This window comes from Somniosus microcephalus, chromosome 18, assembly GCF_052327205.1.
Source record: "Somniosus microcephalus isolate GS21.2 chromosome 18, FLI_Smic_1.0, whole genome shotgun sequence".
Lineage (NCBI taxonomy): Eukaryota > Metazoa > Chordata > Chondrichthyes > Squaliformes > Somniosidae > Somniosus > Somniosus microcephalus.
Genome location: NC_141004.1, coordinates 64,136,105 through 64,162,093, shown reverse-complemented (window position 1 = coordinate 64,162,093; position 25,989 = coordinate 64,136,105). Strand labels below are relative to the sequence as shown.

Genomic DNA, 25,989 nt, shown 5'->3' with positions numbered 1-25,989 from the left:
TCCCACAGTCCAAAGATGTGCGGGTTAGGTTGATTGGCTATGATAAAAATTGACCCTTAGTGTTAGGGGGATTAAATACGTGGGGTTACAGGGATAGGGTGGGATATGTGTTGGTGTAGGGGTTACGGGGATCGGGTGGGATATGTGTCGGTGCAGGCTCGATGGGCCGAAATGGCCTCTATCTGCACTGTGGGGTTTCTGTGATTTCTGTGATTTCTGTGAAACCGTTTCACTCAAAGGGTAAAGTGGTTATGGAATAAGATACCACAGAAAGAAAGAAAATTAATTTGTATTTATATAGCGCCTTTCACAACCTCAGGTTGTCCCAAAGCGCTTCACAGCCAATGAAGGACTTTTGAAGTGTAGGAAACGTGGCAGTCAAATTGCGCACAGCAAGGTCCCACAAACAGCAATGAGATAATGATCTTGGTTGAGGGATCAATATTGACCAGGACACCGGAAGAAATCCCCTGCTCTTCTTCGAAATAGTGCCATGGGATCTTTTACGTCCACCTGAGAGGGCAGATGGGACCTCGGTTTAACGTCTCATCCAAAAGAAGGACACGGAGGCAGACAGTATAGGGTTCAAGTGGCAATTAGATGTGTTTCTGGCGAGAGATGGGATTAAAGGGTGGGAAGGCAGGCGGGTGGGGTGATGTATAAAAACAGCACAGTCTTGTCCAGCCTAACTACCTTCTCCTGTTCTTAAAAATGTTATAGTCTGTCTTGGCGAAGTTTCACACACCATCGGGAAGCCTGACACCCAATCCCCCACCCGCCCATCCCTCCAGCCCCCCAAAAACCATCCTGTATAAAGTCAGTATTATCTCTAAGTACCTTGTCCACTGCAAAGGAACGGAAGAAAAATGGCAGCACATGCGTTGCTCAGGTGGTTTCTACTCTGCACGGTCAGAACCTTGTGCGAGGAGAGTGGTCAGGGTGAAAGTCAATTCACAGGCCAGCTGTTTGAGGTTATTTCTGTCAGTCTGTAACACTATGCTGCTATAATGCCAGTTACTAACCGACGAATAACTGAGTTGTTGCAGGTTCTCGGATCAGACCCTGGTTACACTACGCCTGATTCTGCCTCTAAAACGTGGCCGCTGTGTTCACATTCTTGACAACGCTTCTGCAAACTGATAGCACTGCGGGCATGTTGCGCCCAAATCATCGCTGCAATGTAGATCAACTGACAATAAGGCTAGAAAAAGAGTCTTTAAAATTATTCACCGCACAGCCAGAAGATTCCCTCTGGTCTCTGTGCGTGAGTGATAATGTAAACACTGTGGGAAGATTACCTCCAGTCTCTGCGTTAGATACACAGATGCCGCTTGCTCTCTGATATCTCCCCTTGGAGGCCATTCTTCAAGTCTAAGTTGGTTGAGCCAGAGTCGTTGCCCTGAGGAACTCCTGCAGCAATGTCCTGAGGCTGCAGGATTATTGGCCTCGGACAAGTATCTTGTGTGTCAGGTATGACTCAAGCCACTGGAGGGTTTTCACCTTGACCTTGGGAGGAGAATTATCCACTTGGCACTTTTCTCTGCTGGTTCTCTCCCTTTAACTCTTCTTTCATAAGAACATAAGAAATAGGAGCAGGAGTCGGCCATACGGCCCCTCGAGCCTGCTCCGCCACACGGCCCCTCGAGCCTGCTCCGCCACACGGCCCCTCGAGCCTGCTCCGCCACACGGCCCCTCGAGCCTGCTCCGCCACACGGCCCCTCGAGCCTGCTCCGCCACACGGCCCCTCGAGCCTGCTCCGCCACACGGCCCCTCGAGCCTGCTCCGCCATACGGCCCCTCGAGCCTGCTCTGCCATTCAGTAAGATCATGGCTGATCTTCGACCTCAACTCCACTTTCCGGCCCGATCTCCACATCCCTTCATTCCCCTAGAGTCCAAAAATCTATCTATCCCAGCCTTGAATATACTCAAAGGGCTGGATTTTGATACTGGAGGCGTGTAGGAGGCGGGACTACAACTTTTGGGGTTGTAGTCCCGCCTCCATCAAGTTGTGGCCAACCCACGCAATTTTCACTTGATTGACCTTGTTGAGCCCACCCAGCGGGCTCAGCAGGCCAATTAAGGGCCACCTGGCAACAGGTGACGTCACGGATTGACATTTCATCTGTCAAGAGCTTTTGACAGATGGAATATCAGCATTTGACAGCACTTTGAAGCTGTCAAACACTGACAATCTGTACACTAAGTTAATTCCTTCCTCTGAGGTTGATTTAGAGATCTCTCCAGAACAGAAAGCTGAATGCTGCAACTTTTGACAGCTCGCGGCCATTATGCTTTCTGTGCCGGTGAGATGAGGGACTCCCGAGACCTGAAGGAAGGAAGGCTGTAAAGGTAAGTAAATTAATCAAACTTCTTTAAACACTTTAAACACACCAAACACACTTACCTCTGCACTCATGCACACATCACTCACCTGAACACCGGACATCTCGAACCCTCCAAGCCCTTCAGCCTGCCGGTCCGCCTCGTTAACTTGGCGTGGTTTGGAGCCGTTGGGAATCCCATACTTCAGGAATAAAAATAGGGATTAGGCTAAAAACTGCCTGTTAACTACCTGTTAACAGGCAGTTAATTGGCATTAATCCCCTTCCCGCCTCGGGGAGGCAGGTCCCAGCACAGGTCGGGTATCCGCCTCCTTTGAAACTGGCATGGAGGCGGGTTGGGGACGGGCCCCCCGATTTTGCGATTTTAACCCCCCACATGCCTCCAATCCCACCTCCACGGCCCAATGAAAATCCTGCCCAAAGACTCAGCATTCACAGCCCTCTGGGGCAGAGAATTCCAAAGATTCACAACCCTCTGAGTGAAGAAATTCCTCCTCATCTCAGTCTTAAATGGGAGACCCCTTATCCTGAGACTATGCCCCCTAGTTCTAGACTCTCCAGCCAGGGGGAAACAACCTCTCGGCATCTACCCTGTCAATCCCCCTCAGAATCTTATATGTTTCAATGAGATCACCTCTCATTCTTCTAAACTCCAGAGAGTATAGGCCCATTCTACACAATCTCTCATCATAGGACAGCCCTCTCATCCCAGGGATCAGTCTAGTTTTAGTTTCTACTTCTATCTGTTTACTTCTACTTCTTTATCTTTTTCTTCCTTTCTTCTTTCCTTTTAGATGGAAGGTGGTGTGTGGTGGGGAAAAGAGCCACCAATGCCCGAAGGCTGCATTTGGTGTGCAGGCTGTGCGGTAAATGTGGCCCTCAGCAGCTTTCTGCCCACAATACACATGCTTCCCCCTCACCGCCTCACTTCTATTACGTCCAGTACTCCTTCCTCCCACTAACTATTACCCTTTCTACCATCCCCTCACTCCCATCACTATCCCTATCCCTGTGATCTGCCCACCAAACCTTGTATAACCCCCTCCCTCTTGCTCCACTGTCATTCATCTCATCCAGGCCCGAGGGGCTGTATGGCCTACTCCTGCTCCTAATTTTTATGTTCTTATGAAAGAAGAGTTAAAGGGAGAAAACCACTACATTTGCTCCTCATTTGTGTGTGTGGTGCGCCCTTAGCCTCAACCTCTTTCCTTCCTACTCTTCATTCCTATCTGTTTCCCTCAAAGATGCTTTCTTTGCTTTCAAAATTCAACTTTTTTTTAAAGAAATCAAATTAGAATGAGGAAGGAAATTGCCTGTCTGTCTTTGTTTCTAATTCTCTCTCTCTCTCACATAGGTGTTTGAATCTATTCTCACAGATGTAGGCGAATAACATTGAGCTTTGCTGTCAACAAAACACGGGCAAGATAATTAGTTGGGAAAAGGCAGGGGAGTGGGACTAATTGGATAGCTCTACCAAGGAGCCGGCACAGGCATGATAGCCTCCTTCTGTGCTGTATCATACTAAGTCAGGACTGTGATTTTTGGCATGTTATTTAACCACGCCACCCATCACAACTGACCCCTGATCCTGTCCTCACCTGATGTCCACATGCACACATACTTAAGAGTCCAGAGGGGTGGCCTTTACTCAGTAAGGATCAGCCTGGGTCATTCTGTCCCTTGACCCTAGCTCAGAGGTAATGAGGCCAATTGAGGAGATTTTATTCTGCTTTGGATATTTTTATTTCATACAACATAAGAACATAAGAATTAGGAGCAGGAGTAGACCATACGGCCCCTCGAGGCTGCTCCACCATTCAATAGGATCGTGGCTGATCTTCGACCTCAACTCCACTTTCCCGCCCGATCCCCACATCCCTTGATTCCCCTAGAGTCCAAAAACCGATCTATCTCAGCTTTGAATATACTCAGCGACTCAGCATCCACAGCCCTTTCGGGGAGAGATTTCCAAAGATTCACAACCCTCTGAGTGAAGAAATTCCTCCTCATCTCAGTCCTAAATGGCCGACCCCTTATCCTGAGACCATGCCCCCTAGTTCTAGACTCTCCAGCCAGGAGAAACAACCTCTCAGCATCTTCCCTGTTAATCCCCCTCAGAATTTTATATGTTTCAATGAGATCACCTCTCATTCTTCTAAACTCCAGAGAGTATAGGCCCGATCTACTCAACATGGGTCTGTAGCCGCTCCACGCCACTTAGCTGGTGCATGATGGTATCACTTTGAAAGACTGAAGATTGTGACTGCAAGTTTATCGTGACAATCAAGAGTTTATCGCTGAGAAGTTGCACAGTCCGAACACACTGTCATTACCACCAAAACCAAACTCCTGAGCTGGGATGACATTCTTGTAGTAAATGGTGTGAAGAGTTCTCAGCAAGTTTTACACTAACTTGGAGATCTATAACATATCACCAAACCGATTAAAGGAATCTCTCGCTGTTGAGAGTTGTCGCAACATTAGGCTGGGTTCATTGGCATCTTTGGATTTAAAGGCCAGTTAAGTGTGCAGCCCAGTACAATAACTCTGGTCTAATGCATTTGACTCCCAGACTCGGTGAGCATTCAGATTTCAGTACTCAGTGGTTTTCAAACCTTTCTTGTGGGGGAACCCTGCTAATATCGATCGCTCCTCTCTGTGCTAATTTCCAAAAGACCTTGGGCGCGATATTGGGTGCCTTTGAGAACGGGCGCAGCGCTGACATCGACTCCCGTCATGTTTGTCAGGAGTTTTGCGGCAGTGCTACAGTGTTGCACCCCAATCTCCTTCGCCACGGTGGCATCGTGGTTAGCACTGTTGCCTCACAGCGCCAGGGACCCGGGTTCGAATCCGGCCTTGGGTGGCTGTCTGTGTGGAGTTTGCACATTCTCCCCGTGTTTGCGTGGGTTTCCTCTGGGTGCTCCGGTTTCCTCCCACAGTCCAAAGATGTGCGGGTTAGGTTGATTGGCTATGATAAATTGACCCTTAGTGTTAGGGGGATTAAATACGTGGGGTTACTGGGATATGTGCTGGTGTAGGGGTTACGGGGATCGGGTGGGATATGTGTCGGTGCAGGCTCGATGGGCCGAAATGGCCTCTATCTGCACTGTGGGGTTTCTGTGACTCTGTGGAGATCATGATGTCATCACCGTGCGTATAGTCCGGTAGCGCCCCGGACACGAAATTGCCTTCCACCCCCTGCAGCGGCGCCAGGCGAAAACACCAACAGCTGCAGGAAGAAAGCATCGGTCAGCCGGATTAAAGGCGATGATTAAAGGCGAGGTGGCCGAGGTAAGTAAAAAAAATACTTACCTTTCTTGTTCCGCTTTTTTTCGCGGGTTCCTGCCCGCGATCGATCAGCCTGGCACTCTGCTTGAGCGCCGGGCTGATCGTGCGGGATCGCGGCTGCTTTGGTGGTCCAGGTAGGTACTTTTTAAATTGCAGAGCCTGCAGCGATGGGCTTTCCCTTTAAGGGAGGGAAGGAGCCTTTGAATGCGGCAGCGCTGCACGGCCCAGTGTGCAGCGCTGCTGAAGTCTCCGCCCCGCCTGCTGCCGATCGCGCTCCATGAAGGAAGTGGAGCGCTTGATTTAGAACTCCACTTCCTTCCTGGAGCGCAAAACCGAATTTTTTAAAAGTTTAGAAACATAGCACCTGGCGCTAATTTTCCAAACTTTTAAAATTTAGCACTCCAAACGGGGCTATAATGAATTTCTGCCCCCTTGTGTCAACTGCCCAGAGGATAACAATGTGCCATAATTGCAGAAAACATTTAAATCAGTCTGTGTATATACACAGCAATGGATTTCAACTTCAATGTAGGGGGCATGATTAAGAAGTTTGCAGATGATACAAAAGTTGGTCGGTGGTTGATAACGAGGAAGAAAGCTGTAAACTGCAGGGAGATATCAATGGACTGGTCAGGTTAGCAGAAAAGTGGCAAATGGAATTCAATCCGGCGAAGTGTGAGGTAATTCATTTGGGGAGGGCTAACAAGGCAAGGGAATACACAATAAATGGTAGGACACTGAGAAGTGTAGAGGAACAGAGAGACCTTGGAGTGCATGTCCACAGATCCCTTAAGGTAACAGGACAGGTAGATAAGGAGGTTAAGAAGGTATACGGGATACTTTCCTTTATTAGCTGAGGCATAGAATATAAGAGCAGGGAGGTTATGCTTGAACTGTATAAAACACTGGTTAGGCCACAGCTAGAGGTACAGTTCTGGTCACCACATTACAGGAAGGATGTGATTGCACTGGAGAGGGTTCAGAGGAGATTTACGAGGATGTTGCCAGGACTGGAGAATTTTAGCTATGAGGAAAGATTGGCTAGGCTGGGGTTGTTATCTTTGGGACAGAGGAGGCTGAGGGGAGACTTAATTGAGGTGTATAAAATTGTGAGGGGCCTAGATAGAGTGCATAGGAAAAACCTATTTTCCTTAGCAGGGAGGTCAATAACCAGGGGGCATAGATTTAAAGTAATTGGTAGAAGGATTAGAGAGGAGTTGAGGAGAACTTTTTTCACCCAGAGGGTGGTGGGGGTCTGGAACTCACTGCCTGAAAGGGTGATAGAGGCAGAAACCCTCATCACATTTAAAAAGTACTTGGATATGCACTTGAAGTGCCGTAACCTACAAGGCTATGGCCCAAGAGCTGGAAAGTGGGATTAGGCTGGAGAGCTCTTTTTCGGCCGGCACAGACACGATGGGCTGAATGGCCTCCTTCTGTGCACTAAATTTCTATGATTCTAATGTCCTATTCGGTCAACAAATCGGCTCTCTAGGCCAGGATCGGCATCTCCCTAAGGACTGCTCCTAACCAGGAGCACCCGACCAGAGAGTCAGTTTAACCCTCATTCATACCTGATCCCCACTATTATATATTATGTATAATCCACACTCGTATAACACTGTTTAAATCCACAGTCCTATATAACCCCATTAAGCTCTATGAATAATCCACATTCATATACAGCCCACCATTACCATATTATGCTCAATTCTCATTTGTTTCTATTCCATATTTTCATGTAGTTATTTTTCTCATTACTGTATTTTGATTAATGTTGGCTGATTATAAATCACAATACTTCATTAAATGGGCAATTATGAATGGTTTCTGGCCCATAAATTATGAATACCCACTTATTGCTCGAACCTGGTGTCTGATTGCACAAATCAACCCTCCCTGAGGCTAACCGAGGCTCTCGAGTAAAAATTTCCTTAGATGAAATTATGCAGCTTTGCTCACTGAGCCCATTGATCCACATTTCACCGGGACAAACCCCCCCAATATTGAACAGTTTGCAGATGAATGAGAGTGTCAAATAATCCTGGTTTGATGCAATATCAAAATAAATGATCACAGAGCAGCCCTGCTCACCTGGAGCACGGCAAGCCTCAAGTCTTGAACCTGAAGGGACCACCTCTTCCCTGTGGAATCCAAGGATGTATCAGATCCTGGCTTCAAAAGAACAAGATGGCAAATCACATAAGGTCAACGTAAGCAACGTGTTCTAATAATTATCATAAGACTGGACAGCTGCTGTAATGAGGAGCTATTTTGTACACTATACTATTATCAGTGAGTCATTCTGAGACCAAAACAACAGTCAGTGATATTAGCGGTCCAGCCCCTCACGCTCATGTCACATTTCTTTGTCTGCTATTTTAACAGAAGTGTTAAAAGGATAACTTATGCATTAAAACAGCAGACAGCAATATCAGATTAATATCACCAGCAGTAATTTCTGGGCACAAAAAAGTACCGTGGAATAGCAAAAAACAGGAGTCAAGAATCAATACATTATTTTGCTAATAATAGATTATCACAAGATTCGGCCTTCTAGTAGCTTTCTGTCCAGGTTAGTGGGGTATATTCTTTCGGATGACACATCATAAAATATTTATGTAGTTATATAAAAAGTCTGCTCCAAAATACTGGAAACTTAACCAATTAAGTGTCAAGAACCAATATTTTCTGGGAGAGCTTGTCACGATGAATGTTACACTCACTCCTAGGATTGCCACCACACTACTGTGGGTGGGGTTGACACCAGGCTAGAGTTACAAGCCATGTCAAGACTGTTACATGAACTTCAAGTGTAACTGAATCTCTCATTGCAGATGTCAAATGCAAACCCCAAGATAGTTCAAAGTAGCTTTAATCATTGCTGTGAAATGTCAGTCCCACCGCCGGAATATCCTCAATAGTTTCAGCTTAGAAAAAAGATATTGAAAGAAAGAACTTGCATTTATACAGCGCCCTTCACAACCTCAGGACGTCCCAAAGCATTTTACAACTAATGAAATAGTTTTGAAGTGTAGTCACCGTTGTAATGTAGGAAACGCTCCTTTTCAATGATAGCTAATGTGCTGCTGTGTTTCAAAGATAATTCTCCCCTTTCCCTTGTCGTCTGCTGAAGGTGGTAACAGATTTTGCTCCTCGCACCATAGTGAGCCCTGCTGGCAAGTGCACTTGTACAGACACCAGGTAAGGGCAGCACCCGGCTTGATTGTCATGCCCTCCTCACAGTCAAATAGCCTGCTGACATTCACTGTCTGGGCTCACCCATGAAGAATGGGCATGAGGGGAGTGGCAGAGGATTGCTGATGTCCCATGGAACCATATCCAAGCAGGGATCAGTGCCATCAGAAGAGGAAAGGAGGAGATGGAAGGGGGAAAAAATCAACACTGTGCTAGACATAGAAACATAGAAGATAGGAACTGGAGTAGGCCATTCGGCCCCTCGAGCCTGCTCCGCCATTCAATGCGATCATGGCTGATCATCCAAATTCAGTACCCTGTCCCTGCTTTCTCCCCATATCCCTTGATCCCTTTAGCCTTAAGAAATATATCTAACGCCTTCTTGAATATATTTCATGAATTGGCCTCAACTGTCTTCTGTGGTAGAGAATTCCACAGGTTCACCACTCTCTGGGTGAAGAAATTCCTCCTCATCTCAGTCCTAAATGGCTTACCCCTTATCCTTAGACTGTGATCCCTGGTTCTGGACTCCCTGGCCATCGGGAGCAGCCTTCCTGCTTCTAGTCTGTCTAGTCCTGTTAGAATTTTATAAGTTTCAATGAAATCCCCTCTCATTCTTCTAAACTTTAGTGAATATAAGCCTAATCGACCCAATCTCTCTTCATACGTCATTCCTGCCATCCCAGGTATCAGTCTGGTGAATCTTCGCTGCACTCCCTCCATGGCAAGAACATCCTTCCTCAGATAAGGCGACCAAAACTGCACACAATACTCAAGGTGTGGTCTCACCAAGGCCCTGTACAATTGCAGCAAGACATCCTTGCTCCTGTACTCGAATCCTCTCGCTATGAAGGCCAGCATACCATTTGCCTTCTTAACCACCTGCTGCACCTGCATGTTTACCTTCAGCGACTGGTGCACAAGGACACCCAGGTCTCGTTGCACTTCCCCTTTTCCCAATCTATTGCCGTTCAGATAATAATCTGCCTTGCTGTTTTTGCCACCAAAGTGGATAACCTCGCATTTATCCACATTATACTGCATCTGCCATGCATCTGCCCAATCGCCCTACTGGAGTTTCTCTGCATCCTCCTCACAGCACACACGCCAACCCAGCTTTGTGTCGTCTGCAAACTTGGAGATATTACATCTAGTTCCCTCGTCCAGATCATTAATATATATTTTGAATAACTGGGGTCCTAGCACCGATCCCTGCGGTACCCCACTAGTCACTGCCTTCCACTTGGAAAAAATACCCATTTATTCCAACTCTTTGCTTCCTGTTTGCCAATCAGTTTTCTGTCCAAGTCAGTACCTTACCCCCAATCCCATGTGCTTTAACTTTGCACGCTAGTCTCTTATGCGGGACCTTATCGAAAGCCTTCTGAAAGTCCAAATACACCACATCCACTGGTTCTCCCTTATCTATTCTACCAGTTACATCCTCAAAAAATTCCAGTAGATTAGTCAAGCATGATTTACCTTTTGTAGATCCATGTTGACTTTGTCCGATCCTGTCACAGTTTTCCAAGTGCTCTGCTATTACATCTTTTATAATGGACTCTAGCATTTTCCCCACTACCGATGTCAGGCTTACCGGTCTATAATTCCCCGTTTTTTCTCTACCACCTTTTTTAAATAGTGGAGTTACATTAGTTACCCTTCAATCCATGGGAACTGTTCCAGAGTCTATAGAATTTTGGAAGATGACCAGCAATGCATCTATTATTTCTAGGGCCACTTCCTTAAGTACCCTAGGATGTAGATTATCAGGCCCTTGGGATTTATCGGCCTTCAATCCCGTCAATTTCCCTAACACCATTTCCCTACAAATACTGATTTCATTCAGTTCCTCCCTCTCATGAGACCCTATGTTCCCCGACATCTCTGGGAGGTTATTTGTGTCCTCCTTTGTGAAGACAGAACCAAAGTATGTATTTAATTGGTCGGCCATGTCTTTGTTCCCCATTATAAATTCCCCTGATTCTGACTGCAAGGGACCTATGCTTGACTTTACCAATCTTTTTCTCTTCACATATCTATAGAAGCTTTTACATTCAGTTTTTATGTTCCCTGAAAGCTTACTCTCATACTCTATTTTCCCCCTCTCAATTGATTACTTTGTCCTCCTTTGCTGAATCCTAAACTGCTCCCAATCCTCAGGTTTGCTGCTTTTTCTGGCCAATTTATATGTCCTCTCTTTAGATCTTATGCTATCCCTAATTTCCCTTGTTAGCCAATGTTGTGTCACCTTTTTTGTTTTATTTTTATGCCAAACAGGGATGAACAAATTCTGTAGTTCATCCATGCGATCTTTAAATGTTTGCCATTGCCTATTCACCGTCAACCCTTTAAGTAACATTCCCCAATCCATCCTAGCCAACTCGTGCCTCATACCATTGTAGTTTCCTTTATTTAAATTCAGTACCGAAGTCTCTGAATCAACTACTTCATTCTCCATCTTAATGAAGAATTCTATCATATCAGGATCGCTCCTCCCCAAGGGGCCTCGCACAACAAGATTGCTAATTAATCCTTTCTCATAACATAATACCCAGTCTAAGATGGCCTGATCTCTAGTTGGTTCCTCAACATATTGGTCCAGGAAACCATCCCATATACACTCTAGGAATTCCTCTTACACAGTATTGTTACTAATTTGGTTAGACCAATCTATATGTAGATTAAAGTCACCCATGATAACCCTTATTGCACGCATCTCTAATTTCCCATTTAATGCCATCCCCAACCTCGGCATTACTGTTTGGGGGTCTGTATACAACTCCCACTAACGTTTTCTGCCCCTTGGTATTTCTCAGCTCTACCCATACAGATTCCACATCATCAGAGCTAATATACTTCCTTACTATTGTGTTAATCTCCTCTTTAACCAGCAATGCTACCCCACCTCCTTTTCCTTTTTGCCTGTCCTTCCTGAATATTGAATACCCCTGGATGTTGAATTCCCAGCCTTGGTCACCCTGGAGCCATGTCTCCGTAATCCCAATTATATCATATCCATTTACATCTATTTGTGCAGCTAATTCATCCACCTTATTACGAATGCTCCTCGCATTAAGACACAAAGCCTTCAGGCTTGTTTTTTTAACACTCTTAGACCTTTTAGAATTATTGTTTACTGCGGCCATGTTTGATTTACACCCTTGATTTTTCTGCCTTCCACTTTTGCTTTTCTCCTTCCTGTCTTTTGCTTCTATCCTTGCTTCCCTTTCCTCTGTCTCCCTGCACAGGTTCCCAACCCCCTGCCATTTTAGTTTAAACCCTCCCCAACAGCACTAGCAAACACTCCTCCTAGGACATCGGTCCCGGTCCTGCCCAGGTGCAAACTGTCCAGTTTGTACTGGTCCCACCTCCCCCAGAACCAGTTCCAATGTCCCAGGAATTTGAATCCCTCCCCCTTGCACCATTCTTCTAGCCACGTATCCATCTGAAATATCCTTCTATTTCTACTTGGACTAGCATGTGGCACTGGTAGCAATCCTGAGATTAATACCTTTGAGGTCCTATTTTTTAATTTACCTCCTAACTCCCTATATTCAGCTTTTAGGACCTCATCCCATTTTTTACCTATATCGTTGGTACCTATATGCACCACGACAACTGGCTGTTCTCCCTCCCCCTCCAGAATGCCCTGCAGCAGCTCCGAGACATCCTTGACCCTTGCACCAGGGAGGCAGCATACCATCCTGGAGTCTCGTTTGCGGCCACAGAAACACCTATCTATTCCCCTTACAATAGAATCCCCTATCACTATAGCTCTCCCACTCTTTTTCCTCCCGTCCCGTGCAGCAGAACCACCCATGGTGCCAGGAAGTTGGTTGCTGCTGCCTTCCTACAATAAGCCATCCTTCCCAACAATATCCAAAGCGGTATATCTGTTTGAGTGGGGGATGGCCACAGGGGACCCCTGCACTACCTGCCTGCGCCTACTACTCTGCCTGGTGGTCACCCATTCCCTTCCTGCCTGTGCAGCCTTTACCTGCGGTGTGACCAACTGATTAAACGTGATATCCACGACATTCTCAGCATCGCGAATGCTCCAGTATGTATCCATTCGCAGCTCCAGCGCCGCAATGCGCTCTGCCAGTAGCTGCAGCTGGATACACTTCCCGCACACATGGTCGTCAGGGACACGGGAATAGTCCCTGATTTCCCACATAGGGCAGGAGGAGCATGCCATGGGGCTGAGCTGTCCTGCCATGACTTACCCTTTAATTAATTTAAATTAATTCAATACCACCAATTATACTAAAATTAAATGATATACTCAAGGGCCCTTGTTTACTACCACTCCCCGCTACACAACAGAGACCTTAGAAACTATAACCACAAAATTAAGACCTTCTAAACTTTATAAACTATGAACCTATGAACTGTCAAACTATAGAGAAGTATAAATACTCACCTGGCCGTACTCACTCATTCAGCTGCTCCCTCCTGCCCGCGTCACATTTTGAATCATGACGTGGCTCTGGAACGCTGCCGCCGGTCTGCGAGATTGGTAAGCCTCTGAAAGAAAGCCTGCGAAAGTGAGTTTAAGTACTCACTGAGTCTCCGCACTCACCGCTCCCGACAATGGCCTGTGAAAGAAAGCCCGCGAAAGCAAGTTTAAATACTCACTGAGTCTCCGCTCTCACCTCTCCTGACAATGGCCTGTGAAAGAAAGCCCACGAAAGTGAGTTTAAATACTCACTGAGTCTCCGCTCTCACCGCTCCCGACAATGGTGGGGGCAAATCTGGGCCTGATTTAGTAGCGTGAAGTGTAAAAATGGCAAATTAGAAAATCTCACAGCAACAACAAACATGTATTACAAACAGTCGGTAAAAACTTACAAAGTAGCAAAAAATGCAATGCAAGGGGCACCCTGGTCCTTGAAGTGGCTACACTTTGTAAACTTCATTTTCAATGTTAACAGAGAGCCGCTTCATCACTCCCTCCGAACAGCAACCAACACTGGGATTCCTGTGCCCTGCTCTGTTGTCCCTGGGCAGAGAATAGCATGGGAGCCAGGTTCCTGCCAGCCTGTGTCACTTTCGACAGGGTGTCTGGTGCCTAGTTCTATAATTGGCCCCTTAATGTCGGGACTGATTTGGAGCGGAGAACTCAACAAATTTACATGAGCAAGCAGATTTGGGTGAGCGTTAAGCCTTTTACAACCTGTGTATGGGAAATGCAACAAATACGTACATGCCAATCATTAGCATTACACGCTGACAGTCAGTGTTTGCAGAGTTGTGTCCACTGGTTAGTCCTTGCCGACAAAAGTCAGTGTTCTGGCCTCTTGTGCGTCCCCGATTTCCATTACTGCAGCATTGGTGGCCGTGCCTTCAGTTGCTTCGGCCCGAAGCACTGGAATTCCCTCCCTAAACCTCTCCGCCTCACTCTCCTCCTTTACAATAACAGCAACAACAGCCACTTGTATTTATATAGCACCTTTAATGTAATAAAACGTCCTAAGGCGCTTCACAGGAGTGTTATGAAACAAAAAATTGACACCGAGCCACGTAAGGAGAGATTAGGGCAGATGACCAAAGAGGTAGGTTTTAAGGAGCGTCTTAAAGGAGGAAAGAGAGGTGGAGAGGTTTAGGGAGGGAATTCCAGAGCTTAGGACCTAGGCAGCTAAAGGCACGGCCGCCACTGGTGGAGCAATTAAAAGCGGGGATGCTCAAGAGACCAGAATTAGAGAAGCGCAGATATCTCGGGGGGTTGTGGGGCTGGAGGAGATTAAAGAGATAGGGAGGGGCGAGGCCATGGAGAGATTTGAAAACAAGGATGAGAATTTTAAAATTGAGGGGCTGTATAACCAGGAGCCAATGTAGATCAATGAATGGGACTTGGTGCGAGTTAAGACATGGCCAGTGGAGTTTTGGATGACCTGAAGTTTACGGAGGGTAGAACGTGGGAGGTCGGCCAGGGGTGTGTTGGAACAGTCAAGTCTAGAGGTAACAAAGGCATGGATGAGCATTTCAGCAGCAGATGAGCTGAAGCAGGGGTGGAGTCGGACAATGTTGCGGAGGTGGAAATAGGCGGTCTTTGTGATGGCGCGGATATGTGGTCGGATGCTAATCTCGGGGTCAAATATGACACCAAGGTTGCGAACAGTGTGGTCCTTAATGTCAGGGAGTTTCAGCCCTTAAAACCTATCTCTTTGACCAAGCTTTTGGAAGCTATCCGAATTACTCCTTATGGGGATTGGTGTCAAATTTTATCTGATAACGCTCCTGGGAAGTGCCTTGGAACATTTTACTATGTTAAAGACGCTATACAAATGCAAGTTGTTGTTGTTGCCTAGACCGTCTTGTTGCATTGACCCGCTGTGCCCTATAATCTGGATATTTGCATACACACTGTGCCCTGGGCAATGATATGTGTCCTGTGCTCCCTAGGTCCTCTTCTAACATTACCCCAGAATGCCTCGCAGTTCTCAATTGTGTATGTGCAACCCTCCAGTGTAAGCAGTCGGCGCAGACTCCATGGATTTCACAGAATCACAGAATCACAGAAACCCCACAATGCAGATAGAGGCCATTTCGGCCCATCGAGCCTGCACCGACACATATCCCACCCGATCCCCGTAACCCCTACACCAACACATATCCCACCCTATCCCCGTAACCCCACGTATTTAACCCCCCTAACACTAAGGGTCAATTTATCATAGCCAATCAACCTAACCCGCACATCTTTGGACTGTGGGAGGAAACCGGAGCACCCGGAGGAAACCCACGCAAACACGGGGAGAACATGCAAACTCCACACAGACAGTCGCTAGAGGCCGGATTCGAACCCGGGTCCCTGGCGCTGTGAGGCAACAGTGCTAACCATTATGCCACTGTGCTGCCATATGGAACATATGGATTTTTAAAAACTGGACAGTCTGTTTGGGGGGGGGGGAAAGCAGTGAAAAAAGCACTCAAGCTGGTGGTGACTCACGTAACCAGGTTTCATTCATATGGAAACGAACTGTCCTTGGGAACAATGGCCCGAGGGGCCCACTCCCAAGTCTTGATTAACAAGGCTGATGACTCATTGTTCTGGTCAAGATGAACTCGTTAAGTTAATCGGCTGGAAGATCGAAATGAGTTCAAAGACCATTCAAACCTGAGAGGAAGCTTGGAAATCGCTTCCCTGAGGCCATGTGTCCATTAAAACCACAGACAGCGGTCTGTGTATTGGAGGGGTATATCAGAGAGCAGTTTGGATAGCTCTCTCTCTCTCTCCTGCCCTCCACACAACGGAACGTCAAGAGGAGCAGAGCCTTGCTCTTCCAACCGAGACAGACTTCGACTAAGGCTGGGGCTCGCATGCTGCAAGGCCGGTACGGAACCAGGTAGCTGAGACGTATGGGAGGAAGCTACAAGCAAGATCAAAAGGGCAATCTAGGTGAGCATTGCGAAGCCTACACACCCACAAGATCACTTAGCTGTGTGAGGGGGTGCCTGTATGTCCCTACCGAAGCAGAGGGGGTTTAGCGTTGGAAGGGTCCTGTGATAGTTTAGTTCACGGGAGGGTGTTTTTAGGCCGTGGTAAGTCAGCACGGCAGGGGCTTGTTGGACAAGTCAGGGTTGTACTGTTTTAAACTACGGTAGTGTTCACACCGCTTGTACTGTATGCGAGTGGAGTGGTTTTTGTTAACCTTAATAAACACTGTACGGGTGAGCCCGAAAACACTGTCCGAGTTCAAATCTGTCCTCAGTAATCCCTATCATCCAGAACTTGTAGTAAGGGGGTTTGCGTGCTCGATACGGGTGGGGCGAAACCACTTACAATAATTGGCGATTGCGGCAGGGGCCATAGGAAATTGGCCACCGCAGAAACCGGTTACAGATTTGGCGACTGCTGGCAGGATGATAGTTTGTGGATTAGATATGGACAGTTTGGAGGGCAAGAGATCCGGAGTGGAGGACATAATTTCCTCCACCATGTTTAAAAAGGTTAATGTATCCTAGCAATGGGTGCTGGAGATGTTGCGCTCTGAGAGTCCCCAGGATAGGGCCGCAGAGTGGACAGGGAGCAAGGAGCACAGGAAGTCCAAAGAGAATGAGATTTGGATCCTGTGCTTCCAAAAGCAAGTTCAACTGCTCCGGGAGCAGGTTGAAAAGCTCAAAAACGAGCTGAAGGAGTCTGAGGACAAGTCAGACGCAAGGGGGATAGTCGGGAGTAGACTAGTGGAGGAGTTGCGCGAGGAAAGACAGGAAAGACATGTGCAGGAAGAGACCTCCCGTAATATGGGGGAATACCTGCGGTGCCAGGTTACGGAGGCCAGGTTAAATGAGCAGGCCTTACGGCAGGATAACGCAAGATTAACAACGAGAGCTGACGATTTGAAGGGTCAGCTAAGGAACATTAAAATAGCTCATAAGGTAGCTAGAAGTAGGGGTTATGAAGACTCTGATCACGGTCCCTGTGAAGAAAGGATTAAAAAATTGACCCAAGCCTTGTCTGGGGCCAGAGGCATGGTCTGTTAATGCCACCAGGGGAAACCCGGGTGGAGTGGGACGAGGGGGGTCAGGAAGCAGAGGATAAGGTTCAGGACAGGGAAGTCCCACCGGCGCCGGAAGCGCCACCGAGACCAATGTATCCTCTGCGGCAGCAAAAGTACGGTCCACCCACACCAAACGGTGACCAGGGCCCGCTGCAGAGCGATTACGTAGTCCCATTCACCACCCCGCAGTTGCAAGCCATGGTAGCAGAGTTGCCCAAACTAAAACAGGACGGGGACCCCTCAGTTCAATTTATGGAGGTCGAGCAGGTAGGGGGGATCAATGGGTGTAGCGAGGGCGAGACCCACAGGCTGATGCTGCTCTCCCTTGACAGGAAACTGTATCGGAGCCTGTCCGCAGCAACAAAAATGGGGCAAGGCACCACAGAGGGGTCGAAAGAGGAGATCCTGAGAGCCATGGGGCATACCCAGGGTAGTCCGTTCTCACAAGTGGAACGGACTCTACAGTTGGCCGGCGAGGCACCGGCTGCATTTGCGGACAGACTATGGCCGGTGTACGCAAAGCCAACTGGAGATGCGCCAGACCGCACGCAACTGATAGGGGTCCCCAGAAATCACTGGCTCAGGCCCCTGGTAGCAAACAGCCTGCCATGGATTAAAGCCAAGGCAGAAGCACGGTTTGACTCCGAGGACTTCGCGAACACGGAGGCAGGCGTGGTCTGGAAATTGGGCTTAGCCTTTAGGGCCGGTTCCGGGAGGGAGGTCAAAGACAAGGGGAGGGTACATGAGATGAAGACCAGTAAGGGGGATAGGAAGGAATGGCGCCAGGAAGGGGGTAACACCGACGAGTCTAAGACGTGTTTCAAGTGTGGGAAGATGGGACACTGGAGGCGGGATTGCCCGGTCCAAAAGGGGGGGTCAGGCCGAGGGGGTCCTCCCGTGCGAAAACCCCAGGTCACCGAGGTGAAGGAGGCGACCAATGAACTGTTTGATGTTCTGCTGGTCGCCCTTCGCACGGTGCTGGGGAAGGACAAAGGACATAATGCCGACCGCACCCGCATGTCCGCCTTCACCCTGACTAGAACGCGTCCAGCCTGAGTACCTGTGTCAACTCACGTATGATGAGTGGGACAGGCCCTGTGTTGAGATGGGGGTGGAGACGGTGCAGCGGAGATATTCGGTGGACACTGGAGCTTCCAGCACGGTGGTCCATTCGGAAGACCCGACCAATTCACCCTGGTCTAACAAGGTCCCATTTAGCCTAATGGGATTCACAGGGAACGAGCATGTGGGGGCGATGTCCAAACCCCTGAGAATAGAGCTAGGGTCCCTCCGCACCACTTGGACGTGCGTGCTAATGAAATGGGAGCAACCAGGGTGGGGAGTCCTCGGGGCTGATTTCATGTTAGCCAACCGGGTCATTGTGGACCTGAGGAATCACTGCCTGTGGGGGGCAGTGGTCTCGGACAAGACAGAGGAGGTGATAGTGATCCCCAGAGATAAGGGAGGAGGGGGTAGTGTATGCACCATGAAACCCAAAGGGTGTTACGACCTGGAACAGTTGGTTAGTAGCGCCCCAGCCCAGTACCAGGCGGATTTAAGGGATAACCTCGCCGCATTCGCCACCCATAAACACGATTGTGGCAGGGTGACCGGGGTAGAGGTCCGGGTGCAAGGGGACCCCATTTCACGGCCACGAAAACAGTATAGTTTCCCCCGGGAGGCAGAAGCCAACTTGGAGACGGCACTGGGATCCCTGGTCAAACAGGGGGTGTTGAGGCTAATAGCCACCCACGTGAACTTGTAAGAATTCGCAATAATTTACAGTTCTGAAGATTCATTTTTTTGATTAAAGAATCCCTGGGCGATGTGCTTTTAAATTTCCAGGGATAAAAATGGCTGTCACCACATGGTCGAAGACAAAGGACAATGCTTTGTTTACAAAGCAATTGAATGCTATTAGCATTTGTTTGTATATCGAGTGGATACATCTAAACTGCAGAAGAGACTTTTGCACCTTGAATGGGAATCATTCAAGATTTGAATGGGTTTTAAATCACCCAGCGCTGGACAATAGAGCAGTTGTATCTCCCTTTTGTTTCAGCCCAGGGAGCTCCGGAAAACACATTAACCCAGTCTAACCACTTTGAGTTAGCCAATCACAGCTTTCTCTTGTGTATTGGACCCTTTTGGGTGGGGAATTTTGCACACAGCCCTTGCAAGGCAGAACGGCAGGACCTCACCAGGTATAAAAATAGCGGCTGAGAAGCTAGCTCGCTCTCTTACTTCGCTGGACCACAGGTGAGCAGGGTGTTCTGACTCCTCAACAAGGCAACTTAGCAGGAGTTAAGGGGTGGTGATTTAAGGGTATTGCTAAGATTGTTTAAATAACATTGTAGCCAATGTATCCCTCGTTTTCGCTGTCTGCAACCCCCTGTTATATAGTTTTACTGTAATTACTGTGTTTGTGTGGTATAGTTTATTCTTTTGATTGTAGTTTATTTATTCTTTTGATTGTAGTTTATTTAGGTAATAAAACTTGATTTTTTTCTCTCATCCAAACCACTTGTTCCGTTTTAATATCATTAATTATAAGTTCCTCAACTCAGAACTAAAGGAGGGGTAGCGATTCGTAACCGCTGTAAAAAATTGGTTTTATTGGAATTGGTCCTGCAAGACCAGGAAAATTACTTTAAACCAGTTTAAAGAAGCCCCCAAATCCTTACAATGGTGAGCCAGGTAGGAGTGGAGGCAGTTTTTGATTTAATAAGTGCTCTGGATCTGGAGAAAGCATCAGCTCTTGTCTTTCTTGCTTTCAGCCTGTGGGCAGCCCTGCGGAAGGTAGTGGCAGTGTGTAAGCTGACCTATCGGGGTATAGGTGGCTGGGCTAGGAAGGGTGAGATGGGAGAGCAGGAGGAGTTTAAAGAGGCCAAGAATCGGGAGTCCCAGCTTGAAAATCATGGCCCCTGTAGGGCAGAGATAGAAAGCCTTAACGTGGTTTTAAAGATAGCAAGGGGAATGATTTGCGTGATCAACCTGAAGGCAGGTCAGCTGGACTTTACTGGCAGCCCAAGTAGAACCATCCCACAGGCAGCACCCAGAACGGTGCTGGATTGGGAATTAGAGACCCCAAGACCGCAGCCCACAGCTCCGAGTCTTGAGGAGCTCTGGCAGCAAGGAGGGGTGGACAATGGGGTGGTAGGAGAACACCAGCAGATCCCGCTAGGCAGGCGGGGACCAGGACCAGTGTACCCCCTCCAACAACGGAGGTACGGTCCGCCCGTGAGGAGTGAGCCTGAGAATAGGAATCCTTAGCCCACAGCATGTTCGAGTTCACAGGCAAGCACTGTGGCTTGTGTGGGGGGAGGAGCCATTCATATTCCGAGTAAGCTGTTTAAGCCAGGGAACAGGAAAGGAGAGTTCTGGGACCCCTGTAGAGCAGGTCCAGTAGCAGAAATCCGGGACAAGGGAGGCACACAGGGGATAGTTTTGGCCCCAGGAAAAAGGCAGGTCCAAAATTCCCCAGTTAAAGCCACCTGGGTGAGGGAACATGAGTTTGCTGTCCATGCAAGTTCAAGTTCACAGCCTATAAAAACAGGAACTGTGACTTGTTTCCAGGGAAAAGCAGACAAACCCAGAGAGAGATTTGCAACGGCAGGCTGCCAGGTACATTATACAGTGCGGGCTATTTGGACATGGGGGAGAAGGTTCCCAGCCAGCTGGGGCTGTGACCCAAGCTCAGGGTCCGCCAGCCAAAGTTTCCCCCATAGAGACACCCCTCAGAAGGTCTCAGCGGGTGCCCCAGCCTAAGAAAGCATGGTCACCCACTTTACAGTGGAGTAGGGCGGACTCCTGAGCCGGGGAGAAGCCAGAGAACAGAGGCCCCCACTCAACAGCCATAAGCTGCGGGGGACCAGAGACAGGAGGCAGTCCAGCTTCGCTGCAGCCAGCAGCAATCTGCGACAGTGCCAGAGATTAGACTGGCCGTCCGGAGACGGGCGGCATTTGTATTATAGCTATGTGTGTGTATAATTTTTTAAGGTGGATTTTAAGTTTTGTTGATTTAACTAGTTTTAAGTTAAAGTGCAAAGAGTTTAAGTTTACATGTGTGCCAAATGTTTGTATTTTTGGTCCGAGGTCGAGGGACCCGACCATGTCTCCACCTAAGGCAGCAGGTCAGTGAGACCTGGTGATGCGCCATCAATTACTCAAAAGACTGAGGTTGAGCGAGTAACAATCAGGCTTTTATTAACTAAAGAATGAAGGTCTTGTCTCGAGTGGTCGACCCGTCCAGAATACTAAGGGACTGGGAGGTAGTCACTTATATACCTGGAATAGTGGGAGGAGTCAGCCGAGGCATGTCCAGACCTGTACCTAGTGGAATACACATACAGACACAGACAGGTATGACAGTGGTTTACCACATTCACCCCTTGTTTAAAAATGAGTCCGGCGGGGTGAAGTGTATTTAAAAGTTCGTGTATTGGAGTCTCTCCGGAGGTCTTGTCTACCGCTGTGATCGACGTGGCGACGGCAGGGGTGGTGGAGCTTCCGGCGTCGCGTCCCGTGTAGGCTGGGGCCCTGGAGTGTAGTCCTCGTGGGTGACGGGCTCAGGCATGCCGGCTGCTGGGGTTGGATATCGGGTCGTGGGGGGGGGTGGTAATGGGTAGTGGGTTACAGCGGTCCCCGAGGGTGCGAGGTCTCGTATGGAGACTGTGTCCTCCCGCCCGTCCGGGTACGCAATGTAAGCGTACTGGGGGTTGGCGTGGAGGAGGCCGACCCTCTCGACCAGGGGGTCCGTTTTATTGGCCCTCACGTGTCTTCTCAGTAGTACCGGCCCTGGGGACGTCAGCCATGGCGGTAGCGATGTCCCCGATGTGGACTTCCTTGGGAAGACAAACATTTTCTCGTGAGGGGTGGCATTGGTGGCAGTGCAGAGAAGTGACCGAATCGAGTGGAGCGCATCGGGGAGCACCTCCTGCCAGCGGGAGGTCGGAAGGCCCCTAGACTTTAAGGCTAGTAGGGCGGCCTTCCAAACAGTTGCATTCTCTCTTTCCACCTGTCCGTTCCCCCGGGGGTTGTAACTGGTGGTCCTGCTTGTGGCTATACCCCTAGCGAGCAGGTACTGGCGGAGTTCGTCGCTCATAAACGATGAGCCCCGGTCGCTATGGATATAGCTGGGGAAACCGAACAGGGTGAAGAGGCTGTTCAGAGATTTAATGACCGTGGCACTGGTCATGTCCGGGCAGGGGATAGCGAACGGGAACCGGGAGTACTCGTCAATGATGTTGAGGAAGTACACATTGCGGTCGGAGGAGGGGAGAGGCCCTTTGAAATCGACGCTCAGGCGTTCGAAAGGGCGAGTGGCTTTTATCAGGTGGGCTCTGTCTGGTCTATAAAAGTGCGGTTTGCACTCAGCGCAGACTTGGCAGTTCTTGGTCATGGTCCTGACCTCCTCGATGGAGTAAGGCAGGTTGCGGGCCTTGATGAAGTGGAAGAACCTGGTGACCCCCGGGTGGCAGAGGTCATTGTGGAGGGCCCTCAGCCTATCGATCTGCGCGCTGGCGCAGGTGCCACGCGATAGGGCATCTGGGGGTTCATTGAGCTTCCCAGGCCGGTACAAGATCTCGTAATTGTAGGTGGAAAGTTCGATTCTCCACCTCAAGATCTTGTCATTTTTGATTTTGCCCCTCTGCTTGTTGTTGAACATAAAAGCAACTGAACGCTGGTCAGTGAGCAGGGTAAATCGTTTTCCGGCCAGGTAGTGCCTCCAATGACGCACAGCCTCCACGATAGCCTGGGCCTCCTTCTCGACCGCGGAGTGTCTGGTCTCTGGGCCCTGGAGGGTTCGTGAGAAGAATGCCACAGGTCTCCCCGCCTGATTAAGGGTGGCGGCCAGAGCGAAGTCGGACGCATCGCTTTCCACCTGGAAGGGGATGGATTCGTCCACTGCGTGCATGGTGGCTTTGGCAATGTCTTCCTTGATACGGTGGAAGGCTAAGCGGGCCTCTGCCGTCACGGGAAAAGAGGTGGACTTGATCAGCGGACGGGCTTTGTCTGCATAGTAGGGGACCCACTGAGCGTAGTAGGAAAAAAACCCTAGGCACCTCTTCAGAGCTTTTAGGCAGTGGGGCAGTGGGAGTTCCATAAGGGGACGCATCCGGTCCGGGTCGGGACCGATGACCCCGTGTTCTACAACACAGCCAAGGATGGCGAGGCGGTCTGTGCGGAATATGCACTTCTCCTTGTTATATGTCAGGTTCAGGAGTTGGGCGGTGCGGAGGAATTTCTCGAGGTTTGCGTCATGGTCCTGCAAGTCATGGCCGCAGATGGTCACATTATCTAGGTAAGGGAAAGTGGCCTGCAGCTCGTTTTGATCGACCATCCGGTCCATCTCCCTTTGGAAGACGGAGACCCCGTTGGTAACGCCGAAGGGAACCCTAAGGAAGTGATAGAGGCGGCCGTTTGCCTCAAAAGCAGTATACTGGCAGTCTTCAGGGCTGATGGGGAGCTGGTGGTACGCTGATTTCAGGTCAATGGTCGAAAAGACGCGGTACTGCGCGATCTGGTTGACCATGTCAGCTATGCGGGGGAGTGGGTAGGCGTCCAGCAGGGTGTAGCGGTTTATTGTTTGGCTGTAGTCGATGACCAGGCGTTGTTTCTCGCCGGTCTTAACGACCACAACCTGGGCTCGCCAGGGGCTGGAGCTGCCCTCAATAATCCCCTCCTTCAGGAGCCGTTCCACTTCGGTTTTGATGAAAACCCTGTCCCCGGCACTGTATCGCCTGCTCTTTGTGGCGATGGGCTTACAGTCGGGGGTGAGGTTAGCAAACAGTGGGGGGGGTGGGACTCTGAGTGTGGAGAGGTTGCATCTGGTGCGCGGCGGGCAATTTGGAGGCTGCTGGCTGTGGACTGTGAGTGGGGGGAGGGGGCCACCGTACGCCATCGTAACGCTTTTGAGGTGGCACTGGAAATCCAACCCCAGTAGAACGGCAGCGCAGAGGTCGGGCAGGACCAGGAGTTTAAAATTATTGAACACAGTCCCGTCTACTACTAGTGTCACCACGCAGTAGCCGCCAATGTCCGCTGACTGGGACTCGGAGGCCATAGAAATCCGCTGGTGCGCAGGCAGGACTGGGAGAGAGCAACGCCGCACCGTGTCGGGGTGGATGAAGCTCTCTGTGCTCCCGGAGTCAAAAAGGCAGTTTATTGCATGGCCGTTTACCTTAACGTCCATTTTGGACCGAGCTAGCTGGTGCGGTCTCGTTTGGTCCAGCGTCACAGAGGCCAGCGTAGGGGTCGGTGTGTTGCTGCGAGTATCAGATGGGGGGGGTTGGCGGTCTGCTGCATCCCGGCTGGTGTCCAAGATGGCGGTGTCCATGATTCCCATGTGGCTGGAGTCGTCCAAGATGGCTGCTGCTGCGGTGGTTCGCACATGGCTGGGGTTGCCCAAGATGGCGGCTCGCACGGCCCACACGCGGCGCTGCTGGCGTTCGGGGTGGCTTTGGCCTTGCAGACGCTGGTGTAGTGTCCCTTTTTCCCGCAGCCCGAGCAGGTCGCATTCTTCGCCGGGCAGCGCGCTCTGGGGTGTTTGGCCTGGCCACAGAAGTAGCATTTCTGGCCTTGGGATACTGCTGTCTGGCTTTGGGACACTGCTGCGGTAGTTGGGCCGTTGTTGGGCTGTGGCTGGGGTGGCACGGTGCTATGGGGCTGTCCTACCGTGTCCCAGGTTGTCGTTCCCCGCGGCGTCCACGGTGCAGAGGAGTAGGCATCCATGCCCCGGAAGGCTGCGTCCAGCGTTAGTGCGATGTCGGAGGCTTTGTCGAGGGTGAGGTCACTCTGCTCCAGCAGTCGCTGTCGGGTGTAGTTGGACCTGTGGCCCGCTACGAAGGCATCCCGGATCAGTTCCTCCGTGTACTTAGTGGGCGTTACCGCCTTACACCCACAGGCCCGGCCAAGCACGGACAGTGCTTGGAGGTATTCCTCAGTCGATTCCCCAGGTTGTTGCTTGCGACTCCCCAGAAGGTGCCTAGCATATACTTCGTTCACAGGGCGCGTGTACTGGGTCTTGAGGAGCTGGAGGGCGGCTGTGTACGAGGTCGCGTCCCGGATGACTGAGTACACTCGGTGGTTCACCTTGGAGAACAGGACAGACAGTTTGTCCGCATCCGTTTCGACCGCAGTGGAGGCAGTCAGGAATGTCTCGAAGCACGTGAGCCAGTGAGCAAACTTGGTGGAAGCGTCCGCTTCCCGACTGTCCAGGTCCAGGCATGCTGGTGTGAGGATCTTCTCCATTATAAAAAATTTAGTTAATAAAATTGATGCGCCATCAATTACTCAAAAGACTGAGGTTGAGCGAGTAACAATCAGGCTTTTATTAACTAAAGAATGAAGGTCTTGTCTCGAGTGGTCGACCCGTCCAGAATACTAAGGGACTGGGAGGTAGTCACTTATATACCTGGAATAGTGGGAGGAGTCAGCCGAGGCATGTCCAGACCTGTACCTAGTGGAATACACATACAGACACAGACAGGTATGACAGTGGTTTACCACACCTGGCTGCATGTCCCTTTTAAGTTTTTGCAGGAGATGGGAAAATGAAGCAGCCATGTTCGCCCAGCCCGAGCTGGACATCGAATGAAGATACGGAATGTTGGGGATCACCTCGCCACTGGACGAATCCAGGAGACCCCGC

General features: G+C 49.5%; 1 protein-coding gene across 1 annotated transcript in view; it reads left to right on the top strand.

The window, feature by feature from the left end:
• Positions 1–25,989, top strand: part of nras (NRAS proto-oncogene, GTPase) — a 128,263-nt gene that overhangs the window by 100,278 nt on the left and 1,996 nt on the right. The gene's annotated exons all lie outside the window — the stretch shown is intronic.